The following is a 27,578-nucleotide window of genomic DNA, read 5'->3' as shown; positions in this document are numbered from 1 at the left end:
AGAAAGTTGGATGGAATTAGGAAGACTTATGTTGATACAGTTGATACAGGGGAACAGAAAATGTAGTCTCAAGAGAGCCAGTGTGCCTGAGAGAGAGAGAGAGCTGCTGCACCTGGACTGGCCACCTGGCGTAACATTCTAATTGCTGCCGTGATGTAGTCTAATTAGAGTGCATGAAAATGCACTCTACTGTTATGCTGTTTATTCTTATTATCGATATTATTATTCTTCTTCAGACACTTTTTGTGCGTTCAATTCAGCTTCAACCGTTCAACGTAGAAACTTCATTCAAACTGCGCTGCGTAGGTCTTACTTAGGTGACTTCAGCTATGTAATTTTCATCTTTGAAAACTTTATCGTTTAATTTATATGAATTTTTTAAAACATTTTTTCTCCCATAGACTTAACATTGGATTATGACATCACAATAAAGTCGTTAAGCAATTAGAATCTTAAGCCAGGTGTTCAAAGCCACCTGGCAGCAACTCTCTGTCTCAGGCTTTCTGGCTCTCTTAAGACAACATATCCTGTTCAACTGTTTCCTCTACCCACAACTGTTTCAAAATAAAAGTCCTCATCATTTTTGCATTTTCATGCACTCGTAATTTCCTTGGAATTACATCTCTAGTTAATGTTGATAGACAGAGAGTTTAATGGATGTTGATAGACAGCTTAATGGGTGGATGAGTGAATGGTCTGAAGACGATGAATGGATAGAAAGTTGGATGGAATGTGCCTTATATTCTTGTAGAATGGAGAGACACAGCTCTACTGAGAGTAGTGGATACAGATACAGGTGTAATCAATTTAACTGGCTAGTCTTAAGAGAGCCAGGGTGTGCTCTTAAAGCCTGAGACAGAGTAGATTGTTTAAAAGTTGAATGTAGATCGTCTAATTGATGTTGATAGGCAGACTGTTTAGAATGGGTGGATGAGTGAATGGTTTGAAGAAGATGAATGGATAGAAAGTTGGATGGAATTAGGAAGACTTATGTTGATACAGTTGATACAGGGGAACAGAAAATGTAGTCTCAAGAGAGTCAGTGTATGCCTGAGAGAGAGCTGCTGCACCTGGACTGGCCACCTGGCGTAACATTCTAATTGCTGCCGTGATGTCATAAAGGGTAATGTTAAGTCTATGGGGAAATAGCTCAATGTTAAATCTATGGGGAAATCGTTTTTTAATTAATAGTTTAAAAAGTATAAAAGTTACAAAGTTGAAAAGTCATAGCACACATGTCCTAAGTAAGACCTACGTAACGCAGTTTGAATTAAGTTTCTATGTTAAACGGTTCAAGCTGATTTGCGTGCGTTAGAAGAATAACTAGAAATGCAATTCCAAGGAATTACCAGTGCATGAAAATGCAAAAATAGATAGATAATGTAGATATGGTTACTAAGGTGTAGATAGGGTAAACATGGTGGTTGCATAGTTTACAGAGAGTTGATAGTGTGAAGGTAGACAGTTTAAAGCTGAAACATTCCAGTTCTAACTTAACTAATGATTTCTATTCATGTTAAAATGTTAACTATGGTAACAATGATAACCAGGTTGATTGGTTAACTTAGCTACTGATTTCATGCAGTTATGGTAAAAATGTTAACTATGCTAACTATGCTCACAGTTCTAACCAGGTTGATTAGCTAACTTAGCTAATGATTTCTAGCAGTTATGCTAAAAATGCTAACTATGCTAGCAATGTTAAAAATGTTTACAATGCTAACCAGGTTGATTAGTTAACTTAGCCAATCATTTCTAGCAGTTATGCTAAAAATGCTAAACTATGCTAACCATGCTAACTAGCTATCTTGCTAGTGAGGACTTTTATTTTTAAACATTTGTTGCAAGGGTATCCATTGTGGCCACTATCAGGAAACAAGACGTTACTGCAGTATAATCATGTTGGTTGCTATGGAAACGGTCATAAACGCTTAATTTTAATGGTTGCTATGTTGGTTGCTAGGTACATGGAGGTTTCATGTAGTTGACTGGAGGCATAGTTGATGATAACTGACAGTTGGAATGGTTGAACAGTTAAATAGTTGAGTAGTTTCAATGGTTAAATGATTTAATGGTGTATTATTGCAGTGAGGACTTTTATTTTGAAACAGTTGTGGACAGAGGAAACAGTTAACAGGATATGTAGTCTTCAGAGAGATTGTATGCTTATAGCCAGAGAAACTGACAGTTGATACAGGTGTAATCAATTTAACTGGCTAGTCTTAAGAGAGCCAGAGTGTATATGCTTGAAGCCTGAGACAGAGTAAATAATTTAAAAGTGAAAATGTAGTCTAATTAATGTTGATAGACAGAGAGTTTAATGGATGTTGATAGACAGTATAATGGGTGGATGAGTGAATGGTCTGAAGAAGATGAATGGATAGAAAGTTGGATGGAATGTGCCTTATATTCTTGTAGAATGGAGAGACACAGCTCTCTACTGAGAGTAGTGGATACAGATACAGGTGTAATCAATTTAACTGGCTAGTCTTAAGAGAGCCTGAGACAGAGTAGATTGTTTAAAAGTTGAATGTAGATCGTCTAATTGATGTTGATAGGCAGACTGTTTAGAATGGGTGGATGAGTGAATGGTTTGAAGAAGATGAATGGATAGAAAGTTGGATGGAATTAGGAAGACTTAAGTTGATACAGTTGATACAGGGGAACAGAAAATGCAGTCTCAAGAGAGCCAGTGTATGTTAAAGCCTGAGAGAGAGAGAGAGAGAGCTGCTGCACCTGGACTGGCCACCTGGCGTACGATTCTAATTGCTGCCGTGATGTCATAAAGGGTAATGTTAAGTCTATGGGGAAATAGCTCAATGTTAAATCTATGGGGAAATCGTTTTTTAATTAATAGTTTAAAAAGTATAAAAGTTACAAAGTTGAAAAGTCATAGCACACATGTCATAAGTAAGACCTACGTAACGCAGTTTGAATGAAGTTTCTACGTTAAACGGTTCAAGCTGATTTGCGTGCGTTAGAAGAATAACTAGAAATGCAATTCCAAGGAATTACCAGTGCATGAAAATGCAAAAATAGATAGATAATGTAGATATGGTTACTAAGGTGTAGCTAGGGTAGACATGGTGGTTGCATAGTTTACAGAGAGTTGATAGTGTGAAGGTAGACAGTTTAAAGATGAAACGTTCCAGTTCTAACTTAACTAATGATTTCTATTCATGTTAAAATGTTGATTAGCTAACTTAGCTAATGATTTCTAGCAGTTACGCTAAAAATGCTTATTATGCTAGCAATGCTAACTTTACTAAAAATGCTAACCAGGTTGATTAGCTAACTTAACCGATGATTCCTAGCAGTAATGCTAAAAATGCTAACTATGCTAACAATGCTAAATTTGCTAACAATGCTAACCAGGTTGATTAGCTTACTTAGTTTATGATTTTTTGCAGTTATGCTAAAAATGCTAACTATGCTAACCATGCTAACTAGCTAACTTGCTAGTGAGGACTTTTATTTTGAAACATTTGTTGCTAGGGTATCCATGGTGGCCACTATCAGGAAACAAGAAGTTACTGCAGTATAATCATGTTGGTTGCTAAGGAAACGGTCATAAACACTTAATTTTAATGGTTGCTATGTTGGTTGCTAGGTACATGGAGGTTTCATGTAGTTGACTGGAGGCATAGTGGATGATAACTGACAGTTGGAATGGTTGAACAGTTCAATAGTTGAGTAGTTTCAGTGGTTAAATGATTTAATAGTGTATTATTGCAGTGAGGACCTTTATTTTGAAACAGTTGTGGACAGAGGAAGTAGTGAAACAGGATCTGTAGTCTTAATGAGATTGTATGCTTAAAGCCTGAGACAGAAGGTGCCTCTCATATATAGCGTTTACGCGTCCTCTCTCGCTCCTCACTGATCTACATAAAGAATGATGGAGCGGCAACAATGGGATAGTCTAGCCCTTCTTCTATCTTTCTTTATGTAGATCATTGAGGATCGAGGAGCGAGGGAGGACATATAAACACTGCTTGAGAGGGACCCACAGTAAATACTTTAAAAGTTGTATATAGTCTAATTAATGTTGATAGACAGAATGTTTAATGGATGTTGATAGGCAGATTGTTTAATAGATATTGATTGACAGTTTAATGGGTGGATGAGTGAATGGTCTGAAGAAGATGAATGGATAGAAGGTTGGATGGAATGTGCCTTATATTCTTGTTAAGAGAGACACTGATACAGCTCTCTGAGAGTAGTTGACACAGGTGTAATCAATTTAACTGGCTAGTCTTAAGAGAGCCAGCGTGTACTCTTAAAGCCTGAGACAGTAAATAATTTAAAAGTTGAATGTAGATAGTCTAATTAATGTTGATAGACAGAGAGTTTAATGGATGTTGATAGACAGATTGTTTAATAGATGTTGATAGACAGTTTAATGGGTGGATGAGTGAATGGTCTGAAGAAGATGAATGGATAGAATGTTGGATGGAATGTGCCTTATATTCTTGTAGAATGGAGAGACACAGCTCTCTACTGAGAGTAGTGGATACAGATACAGGTGTAATCAATTTAACTGGCTAGTCTTAAGAGAGCCAGCCTGAGACAGAGTAGATTGTTTAAAAGTTCAATGTAGAGCGTCTAATTGATGTTGTTGATAGGCAGACTGTTTAGAATGGGTGGATGAGTGAATGGTTTGAAGAAGATGAATGGATATAAAGTTGGATGGAATTAGGAGGACTTATTTTGATACTGTTGTGCGCAGAGGATACAGGGGAACAGAATATGTAGTCTTCAGAGAGGAGCCTGAGAGAAACTGACAGTTGGTGCCCAGGTGGCTGACCAGCTGGGGTAACATTCTAATTGCTGCCGTGATGTCATAATGAGCAATGTTAAGTCTATGGGGGAAATGGTGATAGTTTTTAACTAATAGTTTAAAAAGTATAAAAGTTACAAAGTTGAAAAATACAAAGCACATATGGCATAAGCAAGACCTACGCAACAAAGTTTGAATGAAGTTTCTACGTTAAACGGTTGAAGCTGAATTGCGAGCGTTAGAAGAAGAAGTTTAATAACTAGAAATGCAATTCCAAGGAATTACCAGTGCATGAAAATGCAAAAATAGATAGATAATGTAGATATGGTTACTAAGGTGTAGCTAGGGTAAACATGGTGGTTGCATAGTTTACAGAGAGTTGATAGTGTGAAGGTAGACAGTTTAAAGATGAAACATTCCAGTTCTAACTTAACTAATGATTTCTATTCATGTTAAAATGTTGATTAGCTAACTTAGCTAATGATTTCTAGCAGTTACGCTAAAAATGCTTATTATGCTAGCAATGCTAACTTTACTAACAATGCTAACCAGGTTGATTAGCTAACTTAACCGATGATTTCTAGCAGTTATGCTAAAAATGCTAACTATGTTAACAATGCTAACTATGCTAACTAGCTAACTTGCTAGTGAGGACTTTTATTTTGAAACATTTGTTGCTAGGGTATCCATGGTGGCCACTATCAGGAAACAAGAAGTTACTGCAGTATAATCATGTTGGTTGCTATGGAAACGGTCATAAACGCTTAATTTTAATGGTTGCTATGTTGGTTGCTAGGTACATGGAGGTTTCATGTAGTTGACTGGAGGCATAGTGGATGATAACTGACAGTTGGAATGGTTGAACAGTTCAATAGTTGAGTAGTTTCAATGGTTAAATGATTTAATAGTGTATTATTGCAGTGAGGACCTTTATTTTGAAACAGTTGTGGACAGAGGAAGTAGTGAAACAGGATCTGTAGTCTTAATGAGATTGTATGCTTAAAGCCTGAGACAGAAGGTGCCTCTCATAGCGTTTACGCGTCCTCTCTCGCTCCTCACTGATCTACATAAAGAATGATGGAGCGGCAACAATGGGATAGTCTAGCCCTTCTTCTATCTTTCTTTATGTAGATCATTGAGGATCGAGGAGCGAGGGAGGACATATAAACGCTGCTTGAGAGGGACCCACAGTAAATACTTTAAAAGTTGTATGTAGATAGTCTAATTAATGTTGATAGATAGAATGTTTAATGGATGTTGATAGGCAGATTGTTTTATATTGATTGACAGTTTAATGGGTGGATGAGTGAATGGTCTGAAGAAGATGAATGGATAGAAGGTTGGATGGAATGTGCCTTATATTCTTGTTAAGAGAGACACTGATACAGCTCTCTGAGAGTAGTTGACACAGGTGTAATCAATTTAACTGGCTAGTCTTAAGAGAGCCAGAGTACTCTTAAAGCCTGAGACAGAGTAAATAATTTAAAAGTTGAATGTAGATAGTCTAATTAATGTTGATAGACAGAGAGTTTAATGGATGTTGATAGACAGATTGTTTAATAGATGTTGATAGACAGTTTAATGGGTGGATGAGTGAATGGTCTGAAGAAGATGAATGGATAGAATGTTGGATGGAATGTGCCTTATATTCTTGTAGAATGGAGAGACACAGCTCTCTACTGAGAGTAGTGGATACAGATACAGGTGTAATCAATTTAACTGGCTAGTCTTAAGAGAGCCAGCCTGAGACAGAGTAGATTGTTTAAAAGTTCAATGTAGAGCGTCTAATTGATGTTGTTGATAGGCAGACTGTTTAGAATGGGTGGATGAGTGAATGGTTTGAAGAAGATGAATGGATATAAAGTTGGATGGAATTAGGAGGACTTATTTTGATACTGTTGTGCACAGAGGATACAGGGGAACAGAATATGTAGTCTTCAGAGAGGAGCCTGAGAGAAACTGACAGTTGGTGCCCAGGTGGCTGACCAGCTGGGGTAACATTCTAATTGCTGCCGTGATGTCATAATGAGCAATGTTAAGTCTATGGGGGAAATGGTGATAGTTTTTAACTAATAGTTTAAAAAGTATAAAAGTTACAAAGTTGAAAAATACAAAGCACATATGGCATAAGCAAGACCTACGCAACAAAGTTTGAATGAAGTTTCTACGTTAAACGGTTGAAGCTGAATTGCGAGCGTTAGAAGAAGAAGTTTAATAACTAGAGAATGTAATTCCAGGGAAATTACGAGTGCATGAAAATGCAAAAATGTATAGATACAGTAGATAATGTAGATATAGTTACTAAGGTGTAGCTAGGGTAAACATGGTGGTTGCATAGTTTAAAGAAAGCTGATAGTGTGAAGGTAGACAGTTTAAAGCTTAAACATTACAGTTCTAACTGAACTAATGATTTCTAGCAGTTATGCTAAAAATGCTAACCATGCTAGCAATGCTAACCAGGTTGATTAGCTAACTTAGCTAATCATTTCTAACAGTTATAATAAAAATGCTCACAATGCTAACTATGCTAACAATGCTAACAAGGTTGATTAGCTAACTTAGCTAATCATTTCTAACAGTTATGCTAAAAATGCTAACTATGCTAACAATGCTAATTATGCTAACCAGGTTGATTAGCTAACTTAGCTAATCATTTCTAGCAGTTATGCTAAAAATGCTAACAGTGCTAACCATGCTAACTAGCTAACTTGCTAGTGAGGACTTTTATTTTGAAACATTTGTTGATAGGGTATCTATGGTGGCCACTATCAGAAATAAAGAAGTTACTGTAGTAAAATCATGTTGGTTGCTATGGAAACTGTCATAAACGCTTCATTTTAATGGTTGCTATGTTGGTTGCTAGGTACATGGAGGTTTCATGTAGTTGACTGGAGGCATAGTTGATGATAACCGACAGTTGGAATGGTTGAACAGTTAAATAGTTGAGTAGTTTCAATGGTTAAACGATTTAATAGTGCATTATTGCAGTGAGGACTTTTATTTTGAAACAGTTGTGGACAGAGGAAGTAGGCCTAGTGAAACAGGATCTGTAGTCTTAATGAGATTGTATGCTTAAAGCCTGAGACAGAGAGAGCAGCAGGTGGCCGGCCACCTGGCATAAGATTCTAATTGCCCTATTATGATGTCATAATCACAATGTTAAGTCTATGGGGGAAATTTTAATAGTTTTTATTTAATAGTTCAAAAAGTATAAAAGTTACAAAGTTGAAAAATACAAAGCTGAAGTCACCTAAGTAAGACCTACGCAGCGCAGTTTGAACGAAGTTTCTACGTTAAACGGTTGAAGCTGAATTGCACGCACAAAAACGTTAGAAGAAAAATAAAAATAATAAGAAGATATCGGATAACAGTAGAGTGCATTTTCATGCACTCTAATAAGAAGCCTAGGAAGAACAGTACAGTGCATTTTCATGCACTGTAATAACTAGAAATGCAATTCCAAGGAATTACCAGTGCATGAAAATGCAAAAATAGATAGATAATGTAGATATGGTTACTAAGATGTAGCTAGGGTAAACATGGTGGTTGCATAGTTTACAGAGAGTTGATAGTGTGAAGGTAGACAGTAGATGAAACATTCCAGTTCTAACTTAACTAATGATTTATATTCATGTTAAAATGTTGATTAGCTAACTTAGCTAATGATTTCTAGCAGTTATGCTAAAAATGCTAATTATGCTAGCAATGCTAACTTTACTAACAATGCTAACCAGGTTGATTAGCTAACTTATCCGATGATTTCTAGCAGTAATGCTAAAAATGCTAACTATGCTAACAATGCTAAATTTGCTAACAATGCTAACCAGTTTGATTAGCTAACTTAGTTAATGATTTTTTGCAGTTATGCTAAAAATGCTAACTATGCTAACAATGCTAACCATGCTAACTAGCTAACTTGCTAGTGAGGACTTTTATTTTGAAACATTTGTTGCTAGGGTATCCATGGTGGCCACTATCAGGAAACAAGAAGTTACTGCAGTATAATCATGTTGGTTGCTATGGAAACGGTCATAAACACTTCATTTTAATGGTTGCTATGTTGGTTGCTAGGTACATGGATGTTTCATGTAGTTGACTGGCGGCATAGTGGATGATAAATGACAGTTGGAATGGTTGAACAGTTCAATAGTTGAGTAGTTTCAATGGTTAAATGATTTAATAGTGTATTATTGCAGTGAGGACTTTTATTTTGAAACAGTTGTGGACAGAGGAAACAGTTAACAGGATATGTAGTCTTCTGAGAGACTGTATGCTTAAAGCCAGAGAAACTGACAGTTGGTGCCCAGGTGACCGGCCACCTGGCGTAAGATTCTAATTGCTGCAGTGATGTCATAATGAGCAATGTTAAGTCTATGGGGGAAATTGTAATAGTTTTTAACTAATAGTTTAAAAAGTATAAAAGTTACAAAGTTGATATATACAAAGCCCACATCGCGTAAGTAAGATCTACGTAACACAGTTTGAATGAAGTTTCTACGTTAAACGGTTCAAGCTGAATTGCGTGCGTTAGAAGAAGAACTAGAAATGCAATTCCAAGGAATTACCAGTGCATGAAAATGCAAAAATAGATAGATAATGTAGATATGGTTACTAAGGTGTAGCTAGGGTAGACATGGTGGTTGCATAGTTTACAGAGAGTTGATAGTGTGAAGGTAGACAGTTTAAAGATGAAACGTTCCAGTTCTAACTTAACTAATGATTTCTATTCATGTTAAAATGTTGATTAGCTAACTTAGCTAATGATTTCTAGCAGTTACGCTAAAAATGCTTATTATGCTAGCAATGCTAACTTTACTAAAAATGCTAACCAGGTTGATTAGCTAACTTAACCGATGATTCCTAGCAGTAATGCTAAAAATGCTAACTATGCTAACAATGCTAAATTTGCTAACAATGCTAACCAGGTTGATTAGCTTACTTAGTTTATGATTTTTTGCAGTTATGCTAAAAATGCTAACAATGCTAACTATGCTAACCATGCTAACTAGCTAACTTGCTAGTGAGGACTTTTATTTTGAAACATTTGTTGCTAGGGTATCCATGGTGGCCACTATCAGGAAACAAGAAGTTACTGCAGTATAATCATGTTGGTTGCTATGGAAACGGTCATAAACACTTAATTTTAATGGTTGCTATGTTGGTTGCTAGGTACATGGAGGTTTCATGTAGTTGACTGGAGGCATAGTGGATGATAACTGACAGTTGGAATGGTTGAACAGTTCAATAGTTGAGTAGTTTCAGTGGTTAAATGATTTAATAGTGTATTATTGCAGTGAGGACCTTTATTTTGAAACAGTTGTGGACAGAGGAAGTAGTGAAACAGGATCTGTAGTCTTAATGAGATTGTATGCTTAAAGCCTGAGACAGAAGGTGCCTCTCATATATAGCGTTTACGCGTCCTCTCTCGCTCCTCACTGATCTACATAAAGAATGATGGAGCGGCAACAATGGGATAGTCTAGCCCTTCTTCTATCTTTCTTTATGTAGATCATTGAGGATCGAGGAGCGAGGGAGGACATATAAACACTGCTTGAGAGGGACCCACAGTAAATACTTTAAAAGTTGTATATAGTCTAATTAATGTTGATAGACAGAATGTTTAATGGATGTTGATAGGCAGATTGTTTAATAGATATTGATTGACAGTTTAATGGGTGGATGAGTGAATGGTCTGAAGAAGATGAATGGATAGAAGGTTGGATGGAATGTGCCTTATATTCTTGTTAAGAGAGACACTGATACAGCTCTCTGAGAGTAGTTGACACAGGTGTAATCAATTTAACTGGCTAGTCTTAAGAGAGCCAGCGTGTACTCTTAAAGCCTGAGACAGTAAATAATTTAAAAGTTGAATGTAGATAGTCTAATAAATGTTGATAGACAGAGAGTTTAATGGATGTTGATAGACAGATTGTTTAATAGATGTTGATAGACAGTTTAATGGGTGGATGAGTGAATGGTCTGAAGAAGATGAATGGATAGAATGTTGGATGGAATGTGCCTTATATTCTTGTAGAATGGAGAGACACAGCTCTCTACTGAGAGTAGTGGATACAGATACAGGTGTAATCAATTTAACTGGCTAGTCTTAAGAGAGCCAGCCTGAGACAGAGTAGATTGTTTAAAAGTTCAATGTAGAGCGTCTAATTGATGTTGTTGATAGGCAGACTGTTTAGAATGGGTGGATGAGTGAATGGTTTGAAGAAGATGAATGGATATAAAGTTGGATGGAATTAGGAGGACTTATTTTGATACTGTTGTGCGCAGAGGATACAGGGGAACAGAATATGTAGTCTTCAGAGAGGAGCCTGAGAGAAACTGACAGTTGGTGCCCAGGTGGCTGACCAGCTGGGGTAACATTCTAATTGCTGCCGTGATGTCATAATGAGCAATGTTAAGTCTATGGGGGAAATGGTGATAGTTTTTAACTAATAGTTTAAAAAGTATAAAAGTTACAAAGTTGAAAAATACAAAGCACATATGGCATAAGCAAGACCTACGCAACAAAGTTTGAATGAAGTTTCTACGTTAAACGGTTGAAGCTGAATTGCGAGCGTTAGAAGAAGAAGTTTAATAACTAGAAATGCAATTCCAAGGAATTACCAGTGCATGAAAATGCAAAAATAGATAGATAATGTAGATATGGTTACTAAGGTGTAGCTAGGGTAAACATGGTGGTTGCATAGTTTACAGAGAGTTGATAGTGTGAAGGTAGACAGTTTAAAGATGAAACATTCCAGCTCTAACTTAACTTATGATTTCTATTCATGTTAAAATGTTGATTAGCTAACTTAGGTAATGATTTCTAGCAGTTACGCTAAAAATGTTAATTATGCTAGCAATGCTAACTTTATTAACAATGCTAACCAGGTTGATTAGCTAACTTAACCGATGATTTCTAGCAGTAATGCTAAAAATGCTAACTATGCTAACAATGCTAAATTTGCTAATAATGCTAACCAGGTTGATTAGCTAACTTAGGTAATGATTTCTAGCAGTTACGCTAAAAATGCTAATTATGCTAGCAATGCTAACTTTATTAACAATGCTAACCAGGTTGATTAGCTAACTTAACCGATGATTTCTAGCAGTAATGCTAAACATGCTAACTATGCTAACAATGCTAAATTTGCTAATAATGCTAACCAGGTTGATTAGCTAACTTAGTTGATGATTTTTTGCAGTTATGCTAAAAATGCTACCTATGCTAACAATGCTAACTATGCTAACCATGCTAACTAGCTAACTTGCTAGTGAGGACTTTTATTTTGAAACATTTGTTGCTAGGGTATCCATGGTGGCCACTATCAAGAAACAAGAAGTTACTGCAGTATAATTATATTGGTTGCTATGGAAACGGTCATAAACACTTAATTTTAATGGTTGCTATGTTGGTTGCTAGGTACATGGAGGTTTCATGTAGTTGACTGGAGGCATAGTGGATGATAACTGACAGTTGGAATGGTTGAACAGTTCAATAGTTGAGTAGTTTCAATGGTTAAATGATTTAATAGTGTATTATTGCATTGAGGACTTTTATTTTGAAACAGTTGTGGACAGAGGAAACAGTTAACAGGATATGTAGTCTTCTGAGAGACTGTATGCTTAAAGCCAGAGAAACTGACAGTTGGTGCCCAGGTGGCCGGCCACCTGGCATAAGATTCTAATTGCTGCCGTGATGTCATAATGAGCAATGTTAAGTCTATGGGGGAAATTGTAATAGTTTTTAACTAATAGTTTAAAAAGTATAAAAGTTACAAAGTTGAAAAATACAAAGCCCACATCGCGTAAGTAAGACCTACGCGACATAGTTTGAATGGAGTTTCCACGTTAAGCGGTTGAAGCTGAATTGCGTGCGTTAGAAGAAGAACTAGAAATGCAATTCCAAGGAATTACCAGTGCATGAAAATGCAAAAATAGATAGATAATGTAGATATGGTTACTAAGGTGTAGCTAGGGTAAACATGGTGGTTGCATAGTTTACAGAGAGTTGATAGTGTGAAGGTAGACAGTTTAAAGCTGAAACATTCCAGTTCTAACTTAACTAATGATTTCTATTCATGTTAAAATATTGATTAGCTAACTTAGCTAATGATTTCTAGCAGTTACGCTAAAAATTTTAATTATGCTAGCAATGCTAACTTTACTAACAATGCTAATCAGGTTGATTAGCTAACTTAACCAATGATTTCTAGCAGTAATGCTAAAATGGCTAACTATGCTAACAATGCTAAATTTGCTGACAATGCTAACCAGGTCGATTAGCTAACTTAGTTGATGATTTTTTACAGTTATACTAAAAATGCTAACTATGCTAACAATGCTAACCATGCTAACTAGCTAACTTGCTAGTGAGGACTTTTATTTTGAAACATTTGTTGCTAGGGTATCCATGGTGGCCACTATCAGGAAACAAGAAGTTACTGCAGTATAATGATGTTGGTTGCTATGGAAACGGTCATAAACGCTTAATTTTAATGGTTGCTATGTTGGTTGCTAGGTACATGGGGGTTTCATGTAGTTGACCGGAGGCATGGCTGATGATAACTGACAGTGGGAATGGTTGAACAGTTAAATAGATTAGTAGTTTCAATGGTTAAATGATTTAATAGTGTATTATTGCAGTGAGGACTTTTATTTTGAAACAGTTGTGGACAGAGGAAACAGTTTAACAGGTATATGTAGTCTTCACAGAGAATGTATGCTTAAAGCCTGAGAGAGAGAGAGAGCTGCTGCAGCTGGCCTGGCCACCTGGCAGAAGATTCTAATTGCCCTATTATGATGTCATAATCACAATGTTAAGTCTATGGGGAAATTGTCATTTTAATTAATTAATAGTTAAAAAAGTATAAAAGTTACAAAGTTGAAAAATACAAAGCCCGGATGGCCTAAGTAAGACCTACGCAGCGCAGTTTGAATGAAGTTTCTACGTTAAACGGTTGAAGCTCCATTAAGTGCGTTAGAAGAAGAAGAATAATAACTAGAAATGCAATTCCAAGGAATTACCAGTGCATGAAAATGCAGAAATAGATAGATAATGTAGATATGGTTACTAAGGTGTAGCTAGGGTAAACATAGTGGTTGCATAGTTTACAGAGAGTTGATAGTGTGAAGGTAGACTGTTTAAAGATGAAACATTCCAGTTCTAACTTAACTAATGATTTCTATATATGTTAAAATGTTGATTAGCTAACTTAGCTAATGATTTCTAGCAGTTACGCTAAAAATGCTAATTATGCTAGCAATGCTAACTTTACTAACAATGCTAACCAGGTTGATTAGCTAACTTAACCAATGATTTCTAGCAGCAATGCTAAAAATGCTAACTATGCTAACAATGCTAAATTTGCTAACCATGCTAACCAGGTTGATTAGCTAATTTAGTTGATGATTTTTTGCAGTTATGCTAAAAATGCTAACTATGCTAACAATGCTAACCATGCTAACTAGCTAACTTGCTAGTGAGGACTTTTATTTTGAAACATTTGTTGCTAGGGTATCCATGGTGGCCACTATCAGGAAACAAGAAGTTACTGCAGTATAATCATGTTGGTTGCTATGGAAACGGTCAAAAACGCTTAATTTTAATGGTTGCTATGTTGGTTGCTAGGTACATGGAGGTTTCATGTAGTTGACTGGAGGCATAGTGGATGATAACTGACCGTTGGAATGGTTGAACAGTTCAATAGTTGAGTAGTTTCAATGGTTAAATGATTTAATAGTGTATTATTGCAGTGAGGACTTTTATTTTGAAACAGTTGTGGACAGAGTAAACAGTTAACAGGATATGTAGTCTTCTGAGAGACTGTATGCTTAAAGCCAGAGAAACTGACAGTTGGTGCCCAGGTGGCCGGCCACCTGGCCTAAGATTCTAATTGCTGCCGTGATGTCATAATGAGCAATGTTAAGTCTATGGGGGAAATTGTAATAGTTTTTAACTAATAGTTTAAAAAGTATAAAAGTTACAAAGTTGAAAAATACAAAGCAGGCATGGCATAAGCAAGACCTACGCAACAACGTTTGAATGAAGTTTCTACGTTAAACGGTTGAAGCTGAATTGCGTGCGTTAGAAGAAGAATAATAATAAGAAGAAGAAGAAGAAGACCGAGGAAGAACAGTACAGTGCATTTTCATGCACTGTAATAAGAAGTTTTGGAATAACAGTACAGTGCATTTTCATGCACTGTAATAATAAGAAGTTGAAGAAGACTAGGAAGAACAGTACAGTGCATTTTCATGCACTGTAATAATAATAAGAAGACTTGGAATAACAGTACAGTGCATTTTCATGCACTGTAATAATAAGAAGATGAAGAAGTTGAAGACTAGGAAGAACAGTACAGTGCATTTTCATGCACTGTAATAATAAGAAGAATAGGAAGAACAGTACAGTGCATTTTCATGCACTGTAATAAGAAGAAGAAGCCTAGGAAGAACAGTACAGTGCATTTTCATGCACTGTAATAAGAAGAAGAAGCCTAGGAAGAACAGTACAGTGCATTTTCATGCACTGTAATAAGAAGCCTAGGAAGAACAGTACAGTGCATTTTCATGCACTGTAACTAGAAATGCAATTCCAAGGAATTACCAGTGCATGAAAATGCAAAAAAAGATAGATAATGTAGATATGGTTACTAAGGTGTAGCTAGGGTAAACATGGTGATTGCATAGTTTACAGAGAGTTGATAGTGTGAAGGTAGACAGTTTAAAGTTGAAACATTCCAGTTCTAACTTAACTAATGATTTCTATTCATGTTAAAATGTTGATTAGCTAACTTAGCTAATGATTTCTATTAGTTGTGCTAAAAATGCTAATTATGCTAACAATGCTAACCAGGTTGATTAGCTAACTTAACCGATGATTTCTAACAGTAATGCTAAAAATGCTAACTATGCTAGATTTGCTAACAATGCTAACCAGGTTGATTAGCTAACTTAGTTGATTAGTCCTAACTGGCCAGAGACCCAACTCGGAGCATCCGCATCCCGACCGGTATGTGTACGTTGTTTTCATTGAGAGGCTAAGTTTCTAAAACGAAGCTCATATTTTATGAATTGTAAATTAGGGCTGTTCTCTCCAATGAAACGTCTCCTGTGTTTTCGCTCTGCTTAGAAAGACGGATTTTTTTTTATATATCCCATCAAATACTTAGTGGTTTTATATTCTCATGCATGGCCAGACACTGATTTCTCTCCTTAGCTTTGAGTATCATCTTTGTTTGAAAAGCTGAGCTTTTTTTTTACTCCAGTGACATTTTCTAATTTACTTGTGGTAGTTTCAAATGGTGTACACACCAAGTGGTTTTTGCCATGCTATGTCACCATTACAATTTATTTAGCTTCTAAACAAATCTGTGAGCGTTTTAATCAGAGATAAAGCTGCCCTATGTATGTTGTACTGTGAGTAAAGTATGTGCACTTGCCTAACCAAACTCTTCTGTCAGTACCCATCGTTTTTAGGATAAAGAAGGAACAGTTATTGGAAATGTTACCAAGTTTTAAATGCCATTTGTTGTATTCTTCACTTTCAAAGTTGAACTCCACGCGGAAAATGCGCCCTTGTTTTCTTGAACACAATGTAGCGTACCTCACCTTTCACAACACACGCGTCTCCAACCCGGGTTAGGGAGCTTTAAGTAGGTTACTTTGGCCGGTTGCTTTCGCTTACGGCCATACCACGCTGAACACGCCCGATCTCGTCCGATCTCGGAAGCTAAGCAGCGTCGGGCCTGGTTAGTACTTGGATGGGAGACCGCCTGGGAATGGCTCATGACCCCCACAAGTACATATTGCTCAGCCCTGGGAGCGAGCAAAAAGGATCAAAACGGACAGCTCCATCTGGTGGTCAAAGTCCTGAACTGTTATTTATTAGGTGGCCTAATTTATTGAAATCCATTAGTCTGCTGAATATTTTGCTCTTTATTTTCATAGTTTGATTTGATCTAGCTGATGTGATTCATAATTTTCAAGAGGAAATGTGTGCAATATTACATTTGGGCTGAATCAAGACAGGGTGTAATGCATCAGTGAACTGTCACTTTGTCTGGAAGACATCAGGGGCCTGTACTACGAAGGGAGCTCAACCTACCCAGATGTAACCCAGTGTTACTTTGCTTAACCGGGGTTGACAAAACCTGGTTATCTTCATTGGTATTAATCGGTACTACGACGCTGAGTAAGAAGTTGATTTGTTGAACTGGGGTTAACCTCATCGGAGTTGGTGCGCGTTCACATAAAATGGGCGGGTTGCAGCGCAAATCATCACTTTTAATGATGACGCGATCACGTTATTTTACGGATAAGCAATGCGCAATGATTATAAAAAGTGCGAGGAATTAAAACCCACTTTACTATACATCAAATAGCCTACGTCGGCAGCAAACAAAGCAAGACAAGGCTGTTGGCAACGTAGGCTATTGCAGATCGGATATATGAAAGTAAAGTTTTATTTCATGTTCCTTAAATAGCCTATGTGTTACGCAGGATTAAGCTTGCGGAATGTCTGAAATGTGTTGAAATAAATACATTTTGAGTTCATAAGAGTCCTACAGATGCAACACAATTCATGCCATGTATATGAATAAATATTAATAAAGGATAATTGAATGTTTAGCCCCATTGACTGATTTAGTGTATGCCTATCCTGTGAACATTTTAGATGCAACGGCAGTGCCGCTGGCAGCAGGTGAAAATGAAACTCAAAAACATTCCGAAGGTTTATAGGCCTAGTTATAGTTTGCATTAATATGTCTTAATTATGAAAATGTTATATTGCCAATGCTTATAGCCTCCACTTTGCCTCGATCAGCTGACAAATGCAACGAATTCCCTCGGCTGAGAATGTATAGGCTATCTTTCATAGAGAATATTATATGGAGAAAGATTCTGGCGGTCTTTAAAAACCCTCGCCTTGCGAAGAGAGGCGCTTACAATTTGCGCTCCAATAATGTATCTTCCAAGTAGCCTACGTCGACATTGTGGGGTGTGGTTAACCGCAAACCTCGGGTTAACCAAGATCATTGAGATGCAGCGTAAATTGCCATGGCAGCATACCTCGGTTAAAACCTATCCACCTTTCGTAGTACGGGTTAACCGGGAAGTTACGCCACACGTGATCAACTTACTCTCGAAGTTACCCAGCTAAGCCAGTAACCCCGCTTCGTAGTACAGGCCCCAGAGCCGTTCACAGAAGTCATCGTTGTGATCACTCAGGGGATACAGCCAGCGCACAGAGGGGTGTATTCATACCTCTGGTAGAGGCAGAGAAGACACAAGGACTTCTAAATTATGTGTTTTTTTTTACACTATCCCACCCCTTCTGAAACCCAAGCATACAGAGACTCCAACATACTTGAAATACTTTTACAACTTTTATTTTTCACATAGAATGTGTTTCATTTGAAAAGCAGTGCATGAAAGCACATGTGAAACGTTTACTACCATTTGCAAACATTTAGTTAAACATGGAGCTGACAGACATACAAACATTACAAGGACACACACACACACACACACACACACACACACACACACACACACACAACAATAATAATAATAATAATAAATCAAACACTTAACAATTAAAAACACAAACTTGTACTTCAGGTAAAAAAAATGAACAATTGGTTTGTACTGGCCAAAAGCCCAATAAATAACAGGATTATCCAAAGACTCAGGTCACCAATCAACAAATAAAGGCTCAAGCCATTCCTGTAAGATACATTTGTTGTGTGTGTTTTCTTTGGCAAACTTGTGTTAAACATAAAGCAGACAAAGACATACAAACATCACAAAGACATGAAGCTGACAAAGACGAACAAACAACACGTATGACAAAAACAGATGATATGAACATGAACGACCATTAAAGGGTATGCAAACTGATTGTGTTAGATTGGAACTGCTTAAGGTTAAAATGATGGAGGTTAGATTGGCCTTGATATTGAACATGACAGAACATATTTATATACATAAAAAGATAATACAAAGTGCCTTTTAAGAGCAACATAAGTAATAATAAAAAACAAATATAAGAACATTTTTAAACTGTTAAGTGCATGTTTTAAACTTTTGAACTATATAAATAAATAGATTGCTTGTTTTTGTGCATGTGTTTGTTTGTGTTTCAAAGTACTTCAGCATAACACAAACAAGCCTCTTTCTCTCTCCTACAGATGGCACAGGAGAAGTGGCATCACACAGGTGAGTTTTTACAGTTATTTACATAGTTCTCCTCTTTTCCAACTCCGCATCCACCACACATTTCAAGTGTTCAAAGCTGTCGTACACCACATTGTCAGACCCAGAGGTGGTGGATATCCTAGTGGATGGACAGGAAGAAAATATCTTCTGGGTGCTTCCAGACACTTTAAGGTGTGTACCTCTTCCGCTGTCCACTACAATTGGGCACGTGGCAAGCCCCACATGGCCGCGAGGGCTTGTTTGGCATGAATGCCTTGACTGTTGGTGCAGGACGTACAAAGCTCTGGCTGCACGATGGCCCACGAAACAGGACGGAGGGAGCCTGTGGCTGTGGGGGGAGAACCAGCAGTATGGGTGCTGCCGACACAGGGGGTGGCGCATAGGTGGGCGCAGCAGGCTTTGGCTGGAGATGGGTGGACGCAGCAGGCCCTGGCAGAATGGGGATGGGCGCAGCAGGCTTTGGCCGAGTGGAGGAGGACGACACCGTGGGCTGAACGGACCGGTTCACAGGAGGCACAGGCTCTGGCTCTTCAACATATAATCTGGAAATATAAAATACACATGCAATGAGTATTGATATTACGTGTGTGCTATTTGCTTTCCACAGCCAACAGGTGAAAAAAAGTGCTTATGACAACCAAAAACAGCCCATTCATTCATCACTTTGTTTTTAACATGCAAATCGCGGTTGACATGTTTACACTTCTAAGGCATATTTATACATCAAACGTCAACTCCACACTTAAGTAACACCACCTCTATGGTCTTAAAAAAGTGAGCTAGAGTGTCTGATGACATTTTTAAAGTGTTTCCAGGGATTGTCAGGTCATTACAGCGGCGATTGGTATCTCATTCATTCACGTTCAATGTATTGTTTACCTCTGACAGGTGAAGGCGACACCGGTGGTAGCTAACGCTAGCTCGACAGAGGCGGCGGCTGAACAGTGAATGAAAACTTTGTCTATAGCCCCCAACTCCCACAAACACGAATTACTTATGAATACTAAGAAAACTATCTTCTAACAACACATTTGGGCTCTTAGACACTTTCAACGCATAGCAAACTCTACAGTGAGCAGCACTGTTTACCTTTGCGGCGCCGGGTCAGAGTCAGCCTGCTAACGTTACGAGCTGCTAACGAGATAACGTGTAAAACATTGAATATCGGACCAACTATTAAAAAATACATCGAGTTTCATTCATTACTTGGCACATAACTATACAAAACTTACCTGAGAGTAAAAAACAAAAGGTCCAATGGGTCGGAAAAACGCCGCCGATACCGGAGTAGTTAAAGATGGCCGCCAGTATTTTTCGAGACGCAGCTTAACAGCGCCGACGTCATGACGTCGTGAATATTTTCCGATCCTCGCTCAATGATTGGTCTGTTGAGCGCTCAGCTCTGCTCAGCATTGCTCAGTGATTGGCTGAAGGCTGCTCAGCTTTGCTCAGCTTTGCTCAGCATTGCTCAGTGATTGGCCGGTTGAGCAGAGGATATGTACTTGGGGGAGAAAGTGCCTGGGAATACCAGGTGCCGTAAGCTTTTCTCTCCATCAGCCAGTGAAACTTTTTTTTTTTTCAGGCTGTCTGTCTGTGCGTGCCTGCTCCCTAGTACGTAGACGTTCCAACCCCTTTGAATATTTGCTTCCTCCGTTTGAAAGCAAAATAAAGAAATACATAAATAAATAAATAAATAAATGCATCGGTAGGAAATATAGGCTAAGCCAGCAACAGGTCGGAAAAAATTGCACGAGTTGACTGTAAACAGCTGGCGGATTGGGGGAGTTTTAGTGCTTGTTTTCATCTGGAATGTTTAGCTTATTTTTTGGGGTGACAGCTTTGTTTTCGATGTAGTTTTCACCGTGTTGTACAATTCCCGGTCTCGCTGTGTTCATTCGCCCAAGAGCTGCAAAGTAATTTTTTCAACACTGTCTGAGTATGGAAAATAGCCTATAGTCTGCATGGCCTTCGACATCCCAGATATTGTAGTGTTTTCCTGAACAACTGTAGGTTACTCGTTTCAGGATGTCCAAGTAGAGCGAGTGACCAAAGTTCCTGTTTTTACGCACAGCGAATTGATATATGAAAAGCTAATATCAGCGTGCTTCATGAAGTTTTGCTTGACAGCAGTTGCTACTACATAGCCTATGTTGTCGGATTAGATGCAGCATTCGATTGACGTGTGTCTACTATTACGTATAAGGCCTATATAAACCGTGCGCTAAGGAGAAGCGCTCATTCACGTCTCCGTCGCCGGAGGGAGCGCCACGCTTTCTGTCGCTAGTGTACATCTGGACATGTATGGATCATTGGCTGCCAGTGACTCTAGCACACCAGTAGAGAACTGCATTTGGAGCAGTTGTTTTTTCTTTCTCCGTGGCGAAGATGAAGCAAAGAGGATCCACGAAACAACCCTCTTTACAACACATGACCTGAATGCGCAGTCCTAACTGGCCAGAGACCCAACTCGGAGCGTCCGCATCCCGACCGGTATGTGTACGTTGTTTTCATTGAGAGGCTAAGTTTCTAAAACGAAGCTCATATTTTATGAATTGTAAATTAGGGCTGTTCTCTCCAATGAAACGTCCCCTGTGTTTTCGCTCTGCTTAGAAAAACTGATTTTTTTTTTTTTTATATCCCATCAAATACTTAGTGGTTTTATATTCTCATGCATGGCCAGACACTGATTTCTCTCCTTAGCTTTGAGTATCATCTTTGTTTGAAAAGCTGAGCTTTTTTTTACTCCAGTGACATTTTCTAATTTACTTGTGGTAGTTTCAAATGGTGTACACACCAAGTGGTTTTTGCCATGCTATGTCACCATTACAATTTATTTAGCTTCTAAACAAATCTGTGAGCGTTTTAATCAGAGATAAAGCTGCCCTATGTATGTTGTACTGTGAGTAAAGTATGTGCACTTGCCTAACCAAACTCTTCTGTCAGTACCCATCGTTTTTAGGATAAAGAAGGAACAGTTATTGGAAATGTTACCAAGTTTTAAATGCCATTTGTTGTATTCTTCACTTTCAAAGTTGAACTCCACGCGGAAAATGCGCCTTTGTTTTCTTGAACACAATGTAGCGTACCTCACCTTTCACAACACACGCGTCTCCAACCCGGGTTAGGGAGCTTTAAGTAGGTTACTTTGGCCGGTTGCTTTCGCTTACGGCCATACCACGCTGAACACGCCCGATCTCGTCCGATCTCGGAAGCTAAGCAGCGTCGGGCCTGGTTAGTACTTGGATGGGAGACCGCCTGGGAATACCAGGTGCCGTAAGCTTTTCTCTCCATCAGCCAGTGAAACTTTTTTTTTTTTCAGGCTGTCTGTCTGTGCGTGCCTGCTCCCTAGTACGTAGACGTTCCAACCCCTTTGAATATTTGCTTCCTCCGTTTGAAAGCAAAATAAAGAAATACATAAATAAATAAATAAATAAATGCATCGGTAGGAAATATAGGCTAAGCCAGCAACAGGTCGGAAAAAATTGCACGAGTTGACTGTAAACAGCTGGCGGATTGGGGGAGTTTTAGTGCTTGTTTTCATCTGGAATGTTTAGCTTATTTTTTGGGGTGACAGCTTTGTTTTCGATGTAGTTTTCACCGTGTTGTACAATTCCCGGTCTCGCTGTGTTCATTCGCCCAAGAGCTGCAAAGTAATTTTTTCAACACTGTCTGAGTATGGAAAATAGCCTATAGTCTGCATGGCCTTCGACATCCCAGATATTGTAGTGTTTTCCTGAACAACTGTAGGTTACTCGTTTCAGGATGTCCAAGTAGAGCGAGTGACCAAAGTTCCTGTTTTTACGCACAGCGAATTGATATATGAAAAGCTAATATCAGCGTGCTTCATGAAGTTTTGCTTGACAGCAGTTGCTACTACATAGCCTATGTTGTCGGATTAGATGCAGCATTCGATTGACGTGTGTCTACTATTACGTATAAGGCCTATATAAACCGTGCGCTAAGGAGAAGCGCTCATTCACGTCTCCGTCGCCGGAGGGAGCGCCACGCTTTCTGTCGCTAGTGTACATCTGGACATGTATGGATCATTGGCTGCCAGTGACTCTAGCACACCAGTAGAGAACTGCATTTGGAGCAGTTGTTTTTTCTTTCTCCGTGGCGAAGATGAAGCAAAGAGGATCCACGAAACAACCCTCTTTACAACACATGACCTGAATGCGCAGTCCTAACTGGCCAGAGACCCAACTCGGAGCGTCCGCATCCCGACCGGTATGTGTACGTTGTTTTCATTGAGAGGCTAAGTTTCTAAAACGAAGCTCATATTTTATGAATTGTAAATTAGGGCTGTTCTCTCCAATGAAACGTCCCCTGTGTTTTCGCTCTGCTTAGAAAAACTGATTTTTTTTTTTTTTATATCCCATCAAATACTTAGTGGTTTTATATTCTCATGCATGGCCAGACACTGATTTCTCTCCTTAGCTTTGAGTATCATCTTTGTTTGAAAAGCTGAGCTTTTTTTTACTCCAGTGACATTTTCTAATTTACTTGTGGTAGTTTCAAATGGTGTACACACCAAGTGGTTTTTGCCATGCTATGTCACCATTACAATTTATTTAGCTTCTAAACAAATCTGTGAGCGTTTTAATCAGAGATAAAGCTGCCCTATGTATGTTGTACTGTGAGTAAAGTATGTGCACTTGCCTAACCAAACTCTTCTGTCAGTACCCATCGTTTTTAGGATAAAGAAGGAACAGTTATTGGAAATGTTACCAAGTTTTAAATGCCATTTGTTGTATTCTTCACTTTCAAAGTTGAACTCCACGCGGAAAATGCGCCTTTGTTTTCTTGAACACAATGTAGCGTACCTCACCTTTCACAACACACGCGTCTCCAACCCGGGTTAGGGAGCTTTAAGTAGGTTACTTTGGCCGGTTGCTTTCGCTTACGGCCATACCACGCTGAACACGCCCGATCTCGTCCGATCTCGGAAGCTAAGCAGCGTCGGGCCTGGTTAGTACTTGGATGGGAGACCGCCTGGGAATACCAGGTGCCGTAAGCTTTTCTCTCCATCAGCCAGTGAAACTTTTTTTTTTTTCAGGCTGTCTGTCTGTGCGTGCCTGCTCCCTAGTACGTAGACGTTCCAACCCCTTTGAATATTTGCTTCCTCCGTTTGAAAGCAAAATAAAGAAATACATAAATAAATAAATAAATAAATGCATCGGTAGGAAATATAGGCTAAGCCAGCAACAGGTCGGAAAAAATTGCACGAGTTGACTGTAAACAGCTGGCGGATTGGGGGAGTTTTAGTGCTTGTTTTCATCTGGAATGTTTAGCTTATTTTTTGGGGTGACAGCTTTGTTTTCGATGTAGTTTTCACCGTGTTGTACAATTCCCGGTCTCGCTGTGTTCATTCGCCCAAGAGCTGCAAAGTAATTTTTTCAACGCTGTCTGAGTATGGAAAATAGCCTATAGTCTGCATGGCCTTCGACATCCCAGATATTGTAGTGTTTTCCTGAACAACTGTAGGTTACTCGTTTCAGGATGTCCAAGTAGAGCGAGTGACCAAAGTTCCTGTTTTTACGCACAGCGAATTGATATATGAAAAGCTAATATCAGCGTGCTTCATGAAGTTTTGCTTGACAGCAGTTGCTACTACATAGCCTATGTTGTCGGATTAGATGCAGCATTCGATTGACGTGTGTCTACTATTACGTATAAGGCCTATATAAACCGTGCGCTAAGGAGAAGCGCTCATTCACGTCTCCGTCGCCGGAGGGAGCGCCACGCTTTCTGTCGCTAGTGTACATCTGGACATGTATGGATCATTGGCTGCCAGTGACTCTAGCACACCAGTAGAGAACTGCATTTGGAGCAGTTGTTTTTTCTTTCTCCGTGGCGAAGATGAAGCAAAGAGGATCCACGAAACAACCCTCTTTACAACACATGACCTGAATGCGCAGTCCTAACTGGCCAGAGACCCAACTCGGAGCGTCCGCATCCCGACCGGTATGTGTACGTTGTTTTCATTGAGAGGCTAAGTTTCTAAAACGAAGCTCATATTTTATGAATTGTAAATTAGGGCTGTTCTCTCCAATGAAACGTCTCCTGTGTTTTCGCTCTGCTTAGAGAAACGGATTTTTTTTTTTTAAATCCCATCAAATACTTAGTGGTTTTATATTCTCATGCATGGCCAGACACTGATTTCTCTCCTTAGCTTTGAGTATCATCTTTGTTTGAAAAGCTGAGCTTTTTTTTTACTCCAGTGACATTTTCTAATTTACTTGTGGTAGTTTCAAATGGTGTACACACCAAGTGGTTTTTGCCCTGCTATGTCACCATTACAATTTATTTAGCTTCTAAAGAAATCTGTGAGCGTTTTAATCAGAGATAAAGCTGCCCTATGTATGTTGTACTGTGAGTAAAGTATGTGCACTTGCCTAACCAAACTCTTCTGTCAGTACCCATCGTTTTTAGGATAAAGAAGGAACAGTTATTGGAAATGTTACCAAGTTTTAAATGCCATTTGTTGTATTCTTCACTTTCAAAGTTGAACTCCACGCGGAAAATGCGCCCTTGTTTTCTTGAACACAATGTAGCGTACCTCACCTTTCACAACACACGCGTCTCCAACCCGGGTTAGGGAGCTTTAAGTAGGTTACTTTGGCCGGTTGCTTTCGCTTACGGCCATACCACGCTGAACACGCCCGATCTCGTCCGATCTCGGAAGCTAAGCAGCGTCGGGCCTGGTTAGTACTTGGATGGGAGACCGCCTGGGAATACCAGGTGCCGTAAGCTTTTCTCTCCATCAGCCAGTGAAACTTTTTTTTTTTTCAGGCTGTCTGTCTGTGCGTGCCTGCTCCCTAGTACGTAGACGTTCCAACCCCTTTGAATATTTGCTTCCTCCGTTTGAAAGCAAAATAAAGAAATACATAAATAAATAAATAAATAAATGCATCGGTAGGAAATATAGGCTAAGCCAGCAACAGGTCGGAAAAAATTGCACGAGTTGACTGTAAACAGCTGGCGGATTGGGGGAGTTTTAGTGCTTGTTTTCATCTGGAATGTTTAGCTTATTTTTTGGGGTGACAGCTTTGTTTTCGATGTAGTTTTCACCGTGTTGTACAATTCCCGGTCTCGCTGTGTTCATTCGCCCAAGAGCTGCAAAGTAATTTTTTCAACGCTGTCTGAGTATGGAAAATAGCCTATAGTCTGCATGGCCTTCGACATCCCAGATATTGTAGTGTTTTCCTGAACAACTGTAGGTTACTCGTTTCAGGATGTCCAAGTAGAGCGAGTGACCAAAGTTCCTGTTTTTACGCACAGCGAATTGATATATGAAAAGCTAATATCAGCGTGCTTCATGAAGTTTTGCTTGACAGCAGTTGCTACTACATAGCCTATGTTGTCGGATTAGATGCAGCATTCGATTGACGTGTGTCTACTATTACGTATAAGGCCTATATAAACCGTGCGCTAAGGAGAAGCGCTCATTCACGTCTCCGTCGCCGGAGGGAGCGCCACGCTTTCTGTCGCTAGTGTACATCTGGACATGTATGGATCATTGGCTGCCAGTGACTCTAGCACACCAGTAGAGAACTGCATTTGGAGCAGTTGTTTTTTCTTTCTCCGTGGCGAAGATGAAGCAAAGAGGATCCACGAAACAACCCTCTTTACAACACATGACCTGAATGCGCAGTCCTAACTGGCCAGAGACCCAACTCGGAGCGTCCGCATCCCGACCGGTATGTGTACGTTGTTTTCATTGAGAGGCTAAGTTTCTAAAACGAAGCTCATATTTTATGAATTGTAAATTAGGGCTGTTCTCTCCAATGAAACGTCCCCTGTGTTTTCGCTCTGCTTAGAAAAACTGATTTTTTTTTTTTTTATATCCCATCAAATACTTAGTGGTTTTATATTCTCATGCATGGCCAGACACTGATTTCTCTCCTTAGCTTTGAGTATCATCTTTGTTTGAAAAGCTGAGCTTTTTTTTACTCCAGTGACATTTTCTAATTTACTTGTGGTAGTTTCAAATGGTGTACACACCAAGTGGTTTTTGCCATGCTATGTCACCATTACAATTTATTTAGCTTCTAAACAAATCTGTGAGCGTTTTAATCAGAGATAAAGCTGCCCTATGTATGTTGTACTGTGAGTAAAGTATGTGCACTTGCCTAACCAAACTCTTCTGTCAGTACCCATCGTTTTTAGGATAAAGAAGGAACAGTTATTGGAAATGTTACCAAGTTTTAGATGCCATTTGTTGTATTCTTCACTTTCAAAGTTGAACTCCACGCGGAAAATGCGCCTTTGTTTTCTTGAACACAATGTAGCGTACCTCACCTTTCACAACACACGCGTCTCCAACCCGGGTTAGGGAGCTTTAAGTAGGTTACTTTGGCCGGTTGCTTTCGCTTACGGCCATACCACGCTGAACACGCCCGATCTCGTCCGATCTCGGAAGCTAAGCAGCGTCGGGCCTGGTTAGTACTTGGATGGGAGACCGCCTGGGAATACCAGGTGCCGTAAGCTTTTCTCTCCATCAGCCAGTGAAACTTTTTTTTTTTTCAGGCTGTCTGTCTGTGCGTGCCTGCTCCCTAGTACGTAGACGTTCCAACCCCTT

At 38.9% G+C, this 27,578-nt stretch overlaps 4 non-coding genes and 1 pseudogene across 4 annotated transcripts; all 5 read left to right on the top strand.

Moving 5' to 3' along the window:
* The first annotated feature begins 16,457 nt into the window (after positions 1-16,457).
* Positions 16,458-16,571, top strand: LOC134075432 (5S ribosomal RNA; annotated as a pseudogene).
* Positions 16,572-22,158: 5,587 nt separating this feature from the next.
* LOC134075358 (5S ribosomal RNA) lies at positions 22,159-22,277 on the top strand. The gene has a single exon (XR_009938113.1). It is a non-coding gene; the product is annotated as a 5S ribosomal RNA (ribosomal RNA).
* Positions 22,278-23,895: 1,618 nt separating this feature from the next.
* LOC134075346 (5S ribosomal RNA) lies at positions 23,896-24,014 on the top strand. Its single transcript, XR_009938102.1, has one exon. It is a non-coding gene; the product is annotated as a 5S ribosomal RNA (ribosomal RNA).
* A 1,617-nt stretch (positions 24,015-25,631) lies between these two features.
* Positions 25,632-25,750, top strand: LOC134075334 (5S ribosomal RNA). Its single transcript, XR_009938091.1, has one exon. It is a non-coding gene; the product is annotated as a 5S ribosomal RNA (ribosomal RNA).
* Positions 25,751-27,368: 1,618 nt separating this feature from the next.
* On the top strand, positions 27,369-27,487 carry LOC134075323 (5S ribosomal RNA). Its single transcript, XR_009938080.1, has one exon. It is a non-coding gene; the product is annotated as a 5S ribosomal RNA (ribosomal RNA).
* The last annotated feature ends 91 nt before the right edge of the window (positions 27,488-27,578 follow it).

The sequence above is a fragment of the Sardina pilchardus genome, chromosome 2 (assembly GCF_963854185.1).
Source record: "Sardina pilchardus chromosome 2, fSarPil1.1, whole genome shotgun sequence".
NCBI lineage: Eukaryota > Metazoa > Chordata > Actinopteri > Clupeiformes > Clupeidae > Sardina > Sardina pilchardus.
This window is presented reverse-complemented; position numbering and strand designations above follow the sequence as displayed.